This window comes from Ixodes scapularis, unplaced genomic scaffold, assembly GCF_016920785.2.
Source record: "Ixodes scapularis isolate PalLabHiFi unplaced genomic scaffold, ASM1692078v2 PGA_scaffold5__190_contigs__length_132052651, whole genome shotgun sequence".
In the NCBI taxonomy this organism is placed as follows: Eukaryota; Metazoa; Arthropoda; class Arachnida; order Ixodida; family Ixodidae; genus Ixodes; species Ixodes scapularis.
In genome coordinates, this window is record NW_024609880.1 from 29,591,840 (window position 1) to 29,599,059 (window position 7,220).

General features: G+C 43.3%; 1 pseudogene; it reads right to left on the reverse strand.

Annotated features, from left to right (window-relative positions):
* Positions 1-3,148: 3,148 nt before the first annotated feature.
* LOC121838109 lies at positions 3,149-7,004 on the reverse strand (annotated as a pseudogene).
* Between the last annotated feature and the right edge of the window lie 216 nt (positions 7,005-7,220).

Consider the following 7,220-nt stretch of genomic DNA (forward strand, 5'->3'; position numbering starts at 1 on the left):
ATAGGAAGGGCAGTAGCATGCTCATCCTGTCGGACTCTCAACAGGCCTGTCGAAATTTTCTAAAAGGCAGGATTGGAGCGAGAACCGCCAAACTTATAAATAAGGTCACCCCGAAAAGTGCTGGAGTAACGCACGAAATCGCGTGGATTCCCGCTCACGCGGGCGTCACGGGTAACCAGGCAGCAGACGACCGAGCCCGTGCTCATACCTTCCGGGCCGGTCTGACGCAGCCGGGGAAAACCGTTATCGTGAACCCGAGCTACTCGGAGCTACTTGACCACTACAAGGCCTGCCGATTCCAGTTTCCGGAGCCCGCGGACAGGTTCGACAGAATAGATGCCGCCCTATGGAGGAGACTCCAGGCGGGCAACTTCCCGAACAAGGTGCTGGCCAGACACGTGGATCCGGACAGGTACGAAGACGACAGCTGCCCCTGGTGCGGCTCCCGAGCGACACTCTACCACTCCACGTGGGAATGTACGAATAACGACGAGCTTCCCAAGCTCCAAGACGAAGAAAAAGGCCAAGCCGGCTGGGAGAGGCTGCTGCGGAGCAGGGACCCCGGAGAGCAGCTTAGGCTGCTCGAAAGGGCCAAACTTGCTGGCCAGCTTCTAGGGATCCTGGAATGAGGAACCCTCCCCGCTAAGGCTCCACTTCCGTCATCATCAGCATCATCCCTCATGTTCCAATAAACGTTTTCCTCCTCCTCCTCCATCTTTTTGAGAATGGTTGTTTCGAGAAGGGCCAAGTGAGAAAGGCGAAACGAGAACGGGCTCAAATGATAACCACCTTTTGAACGCAGCCTCCTGGTTTTCTAACATCTCTCCTCCACGATGTTAATGCGATCAAAACCATCGGCAAAACCGGTAAGACTAAGTCTACCCTACTAATGGCATTATTGACCGTTGTGTTCTTGCGCGTATTGTGTTAAATTTTGTCATCTTATATGTGCGAATTTGAGCTGAAGTTGTAATAGAACCTTTTCGAAAGTCACGTGCTCATTGTTAGAAGGTCTGAAACACTGCATAACGGAGGAAAAAGCGACACCACAGAATGTGAGATTTCGAAATTACATAAGCCAGAAATTAAGTGCCACTAGAACGGTTTCAAAGGTCCCAACATTGGCGGTGCCTTTTGTGTCTGCCATTGTACAGGGACACCACAGCTTCCAACAGAGGGCACACATTCTAAAGGGGTCTATTCCTTTTGTTATGCTCCTGCGCTTTTTAGAAATGATGACCTCGCGCAATTTTCTAATCATATTTTGTAGGTTACAGGTTTGGTGAAATTGTATTGGTTCCTTTCAACCTCTCCTGTAATGACATTAAAAAAGAGAGACAATATTGATAAAAAAAAAATCTGCTTCAGAAGCAGAAGGTGTGGTATATTGTTGCTTGTGATTCATTCTTTGGCATTCTTATTGGCTGATGCTGCAACCTCATGGGCCTCGGAACGATAATGAGATGGACGAGACTCGCCATGCACCGTGGCGTTTCTTGAATTGTCAGTGACTATACAGGGTGCTTGATTTTTAAATTCAGACAAATTTATAACAGAACAGGAAACAAAATCCGTGAAAGGTACGTAAATGCGGTTTGTGCAGGAGAGTTATACGGCCGGGGGAACATGTCATATAAGGGGCTAATCCTCGCGATACGTAGGATAATGAGCTGGTATCTCTTCATTTACTTCTTAATTCGTGAAAATGAACATATATGGTTCTAACTGGAAACATGATGAGTGTCATCGAAAACCACTAAAATCAGTCAAATTTTAGAAAGACTCGAAGCACGTGGGAAGCGGGGGAGGGGGGAGGAAGGGGGGGGGGGGGACATAAATTATTTGTGCGACAGACGCGAAGCTAGCGGTAGGCAGTGTTGTAGGCGTTACCGAAAAAGAAAGGAACGAAATACGTTATTCGTTACTTTCAAACAAAAGGAACGCGTTACCATGTAACTACGTTACTTGAAAATAAAAGTATCATGTTACCGTCACCGCATACTGAAGAAAAAGAAAAACAAAGAAGTAACGCACGTTACTTTTGCGTTGCTTTCCTAATTTATGAATGATATATTTTACTGGTTTGACGTCAAGGGTATGCTTAACCGCCACATTTCAAGGAACATTATGTCCATACAGAAAGTTAACATAATTCCCTTCTGTTTTCTATGGTTCCACCTAAATACTCACGAGGAAAAGCGCGACGAAAAACGCACGATTTCATATAACTTGGCGCCTAAGGTGACGCAAAATTTTAGGCGTATTTTGTTTCTTTTTTTTTTTTTTAGATTCTGGGAAAAGTATTGTAACGAGTAACTTAACTTCGTTGGGGCCTCTTTTTTCCCACGCGCTTCAAGACGTTCTAAAATTTGACTCATTTTAGCGTTTTTCGATGACGCTCAGCAAGTTTCTAATTGGAACCATAAGTTTACTTCACTGATAAAGAAGTTAATTAAATTATATTGGTGAATTATCCGACTCGTCGCGAGAATTAGCCCCTTATATTACGTTCCCCTGGCCTTATAACTCTCCTGCACATACCGTGTACCTTTTACGGACTTCTGGTAATAGAACTGTTCGAATTAAGAATCAAACACCCCGTATATCGGTTTTTTTTTTTTTTTTTTTTACGTCGCCTTTTTTTGTGTATGTTATTGTGTTGTTGTTTTTAGTGAGTCGCTAATAGCAAAAGTGGCTGAACTAGAAGCTTCTGTTCGGCACTTAATGTCACTTTTAATTAATGACCATTAATTATCTTCCTCGTTGCGACGAGAGCAGCAGCGAATAACATGACGGACGATGCGATCAAGCAAAAGCCCCGTGTCGATCAGAACCACCGAAACGGTGGTCCTACGATGGTCCATTCGACAGCCCGCCCTCTGTCGGCCTCGAACCCAAACAAAGAAGGGGATCGAGAGAGAGAGAGAGAGGGTCATTTATTGAGGTGAAGCCGGACGGCTGCAATAGCATCAGACCACGCCCACTGAACGACCTCAGTGCCGTCTGTCCGCTTCCCAGGGCGTTTGTAAGGACACTAACCACTGGCGGGGCACGAGGACGCTGCGATTGCAGCAGCTGTATACAGTCGGAAAACGGCGAAGAGGGACGGCGCCCTCCCGTCGTGTTCGCTCGCTATCAGAGGCTCCTATCAGCGTTGATTGTTCCGTCCTGCAGCGATGTCCCGTATCATTTTGCTCTCTTCTTCGTGTCTGTGGGTGATTAGATGACGCCAGTGTTGTATCGTGTTGCAGTATACGCGGTAAGCCTCGCATAGTTGCCACGCGACTCTGCGGCGTATGCGGAGGTGCAGACAGAACTTGTGATGGTGAATACAACAACACATATCTTCCTGTATTTACCATATAGTCGGCTTCTGTGCGCTGCCATCTTCGTCTATTGGGCTGTTAAACGCGCTCTGGCAGTTTGCAGCAACTCTTTTACTCTCGAATGTCACACGCCGCGCATACGTTCACTGGCGAGTGACTCGGCATTTTTCGTCTGAGTGGTGAGCGATGAAAAGGTGACAGCTTAACGAACGCAAAGCGTGGCGAGTCTCGAGAATCATATTGTTGCTTCGCAGCCAATGAGGTTGCCGCATCGTGCAACAAGAACGCCAAATGACGAATTTGCGAGTAAGACGCCGCGCCCTGCCTTTCCCAACCTGTCAGTGAGTACATAGTTTACCCCCCCCCCCCCCCCCCCCCCACACACACACACACACACGAAGAAGGTTTCATTTCATTTATTTAACCCTTAAAGGGAAGATGGGGCACTTCTACATTTGAGAAAAAACGCTTGAATTGCGTTCATTTGGCCTTTAGAATAACAGATATCACAATTATATTTCAATTCGACGCGCCGGAGAGCCATAAGAGCAGTTTGAAAATAGGGCTGAAGCCCCGCCTCCCTAGCCTTGGCAAGCCAAAAGATCCGTCGATGACGTCACGGACAGCGACCATCTTTCGCGTTTTTCTCGCGTTTAAAAATACTTGCGCGGCAAATGGTTTTGGTATTCGGGTTCACGAGGTAAAAATACACTAGAATTCACTTCTAACTCATTTTTTTCAAGAAGCTCCGTAGCTTCCCTTTTAATGCCCACAGCTTTACATAAGGGCCCCCCCCCCTTATGTAAAGCTTTTTACATAAGCGGGGGGGGGGGGGGGGGGGGGGGGGATTAAACACTCAAAATAACAAAAAAAAAAAAAAAGACTAGGATGTTTATGAACACATGCAAACAGGACGCTAGGTGGTGACGAGAGAGAAAATGGCAGATCTGAAGTTACTACATTCTGTGATGCTCACAATAGGTTCCGGGAGGTTGTTCCAATCAGTCATAGCCAATTGTAAGGGAGAAAATTTGAATAGGTTTGTCCGAGGCGTAGTCAGTGGAATTTTGAGTGGGTGGTCAGTGCGGGGGGAGATGTGGGTGGCCGGAGGGCAGTATTCATATTTTTTTAAAGGAAAATTATAATATATTTTGTGCAGGTGGGTAAGACGTGATATTTTTCTTCTGTGTTTTAAAAGAGGGAGGTTTAATTTTGCTTTCATTTCGGTAACACTTGTAGGCTGATAATTGTGGAGAATGAAACGTGCAGCCCGGTTCTATACAGCTTCCAATTTTTCCTCCAGATACAACTGATGGAGATTCCAGACAATGGATGCATACTCGAGTTGAGGGCGGATGAGAGAATTGTATGCGATGGGAGCTTTGTTTCTTGCGTGGCCTTATAGAGATATGGCGCTTTAAAAATCCCAAACTTCTGTTTGCTTTCGCAGATATGTAGTTTATATGAGGCTCCCGTGATAAGTTATGGTTAAAGTTGATGCCAAGATACTTGTAGGATGTTACGGCTTCAATTGGTCTGTAGAAAGTGAGTAGTAAATCTGAGTAATGTTTTGTTTTTTTTTTGTAGTAAAGTTAAGAAATTTTGTTTTGTCAACATTGATCTCCATTTGCCACTCTCGACACCATGCTTGAATTTGTGACAAGTCATTTTGCAAAAGAGTCGGTTACACTCAATATTTTTCTATAAATCACGCAGTCGTCCGCATATAATCTAATAGTGGAATTCAGAAGCTCCGGTAGATCATTTATGTAAATTAGAAACAATAATGGACCCAGCACGGTTCCCTGCGGTACTCCCGATTGAACAAGTTTTTGTGACGAACAATTGTTGTCTATAAGAACGTTATGAGTTCTGTTTGAAAGGAAATTTTCAATCCAGTTTATAACGGACGTTTCTACTTTAAGTGCTTTTAATTTTTGGATAAGACGGCAATTCGGGACTTTATCGAACGCTTTTTTTTTTTTTAATCAATGAAGATAGCATGAGTTTCATGTTTTTTATGTAGGTTATGGTGGATGTCCGTTAAAAATTCAAAAAGCTGAGATTCAAAGGAGTGCGACCGCCGGAAACCGTGCTGGTTTGTAAAGAGTATATTGTTTACATATAAATAATTTATTACATTAGAATAAGCGACATGTTCTATCAATTTACTTACAACAGAGGTTAGAGATATGGGTCTAAAATTGGTAGGGACATCTTTCGCGCCATCTTTAAAAATGGGGACAACCATTGCAGATTTCCAGTCAGCCGGAACAACACCAGAGTCAAGGGATTTTCTGAAATATGCGGGATAAGAGCACACTAGATATGTCAATTGCACTCTTTAGAAACTTTGTAGTTATAAGGTCAGGACCGGGAGCCGAGTTAGATGGTATATTTTATATTAATTTTGAAATTCCGTCATTTGTCACAATGATCTCATCCATTTGGGTGGTTATAAGATATTCTGGGCAGTAAGAGGGTAATGGAAAAAATTCATCAGTAAACACTTCACTAAAGAAAGCACAAAACAGCTCACAAGTCTCAGCAGTTGGTAAACTTTTTCCAGAGGCGCGTCAGTCAAGCTGACCGAGTCCTTTACCTGCTTTGGATTCACAGCGGACCAAAACTTTTTGGGGTTTGTTTTCAGTATATTACAAAGATCATAATTAAAGAACTTATCTTTCGCATTTTTTATTTCATATTTGCAAGTTAAATAACACTCCTTGTATTTTAAACATGAAGTGGCAGTCTGAGACGCTTTTGCGGCACGAAAAAGCCTATTCTTTTTATTTAGCAACTTCGTCAAACGCGTTGAAAACCACTGGTTCGAAAACAACGTGTGAATGGTTAGTTCCGGAATAAATTTGTCACACGACTCAAGCAATTTACACTTAAACCAAAGCCAGTTTTCATTCAAAGACCTAGAGTCAAGTTCTTCTAAAAACCAAGCTGAAAATAGCGAAAAGTGTTGGTTAATAGCGTCGAGGTTTGCCCTAGTGTAACTCGAAATTGTTTTTGCCCGAAGAGGTTGCTCACATGATGGAATGAAAAGCTCAACATTAATCGATATGTGATCACTTAATGGTTCCATATACACAGTATTTGCAACTAGATCGGGTTTTGAAATAAAAAAGGTCAAGCATGGCTCCACCTCGACTGGGTTTATTAACAATTTGAGAATGTGCAAAAGAGTATATAACGTCAACCAAATCGCGAGACTGTTTTGAAAGGTTCTGCCACGATAGAAATGGTGTTTTATCAGACAGAATGAACCATTTAATTTCAGAGTAATTGAAATCGCCAGAAATAACAAGCACATCATTTGGGTATAAAAGAATAAGAGACTCCAGAAAATCATGAAGTATCGGAGCAAGATCCAGAACAAGCAACTATAATAATGAACATGGTAGGCATTTTTATTCTAACCCAAACGGCCTCAAAGGTTCGAACAGTATCAGAACGATCAATGCGGTATGTCTTTTTGAGTGCTACAAGTACACCTTCTCCCTTTCGGCCTGCTCTGTCATTAAGAAAAATAAAATGTGAGGGGTGTATGGTCAGTTCCGAGTTTGAGATATCATCTGTGAGCCAAGTTTCTGTCAAAATGATAACGTCGGCTGAGCATGACTGGACAGCCGAAAGAAGGCCGTCCTGCTTTGCATAAAACACAAACATAAACAGGTGGTCTGTACCAGACGCCAAAGGTTAGAACTAACCGTTATTCTATTCAAAAGTTGTAGGCGATTTTGGGGAATTTTCAATGGGAAAATACATGCAGCTGAATGGCGCCAGTTACCAGAACCGGGCAAAAACGAACCCCATTTTCCCACTGAAAATTTTGAGAAAATCACCTACAACTTTTGACTGAGATATAAAGGTAAGTTTTGAAAC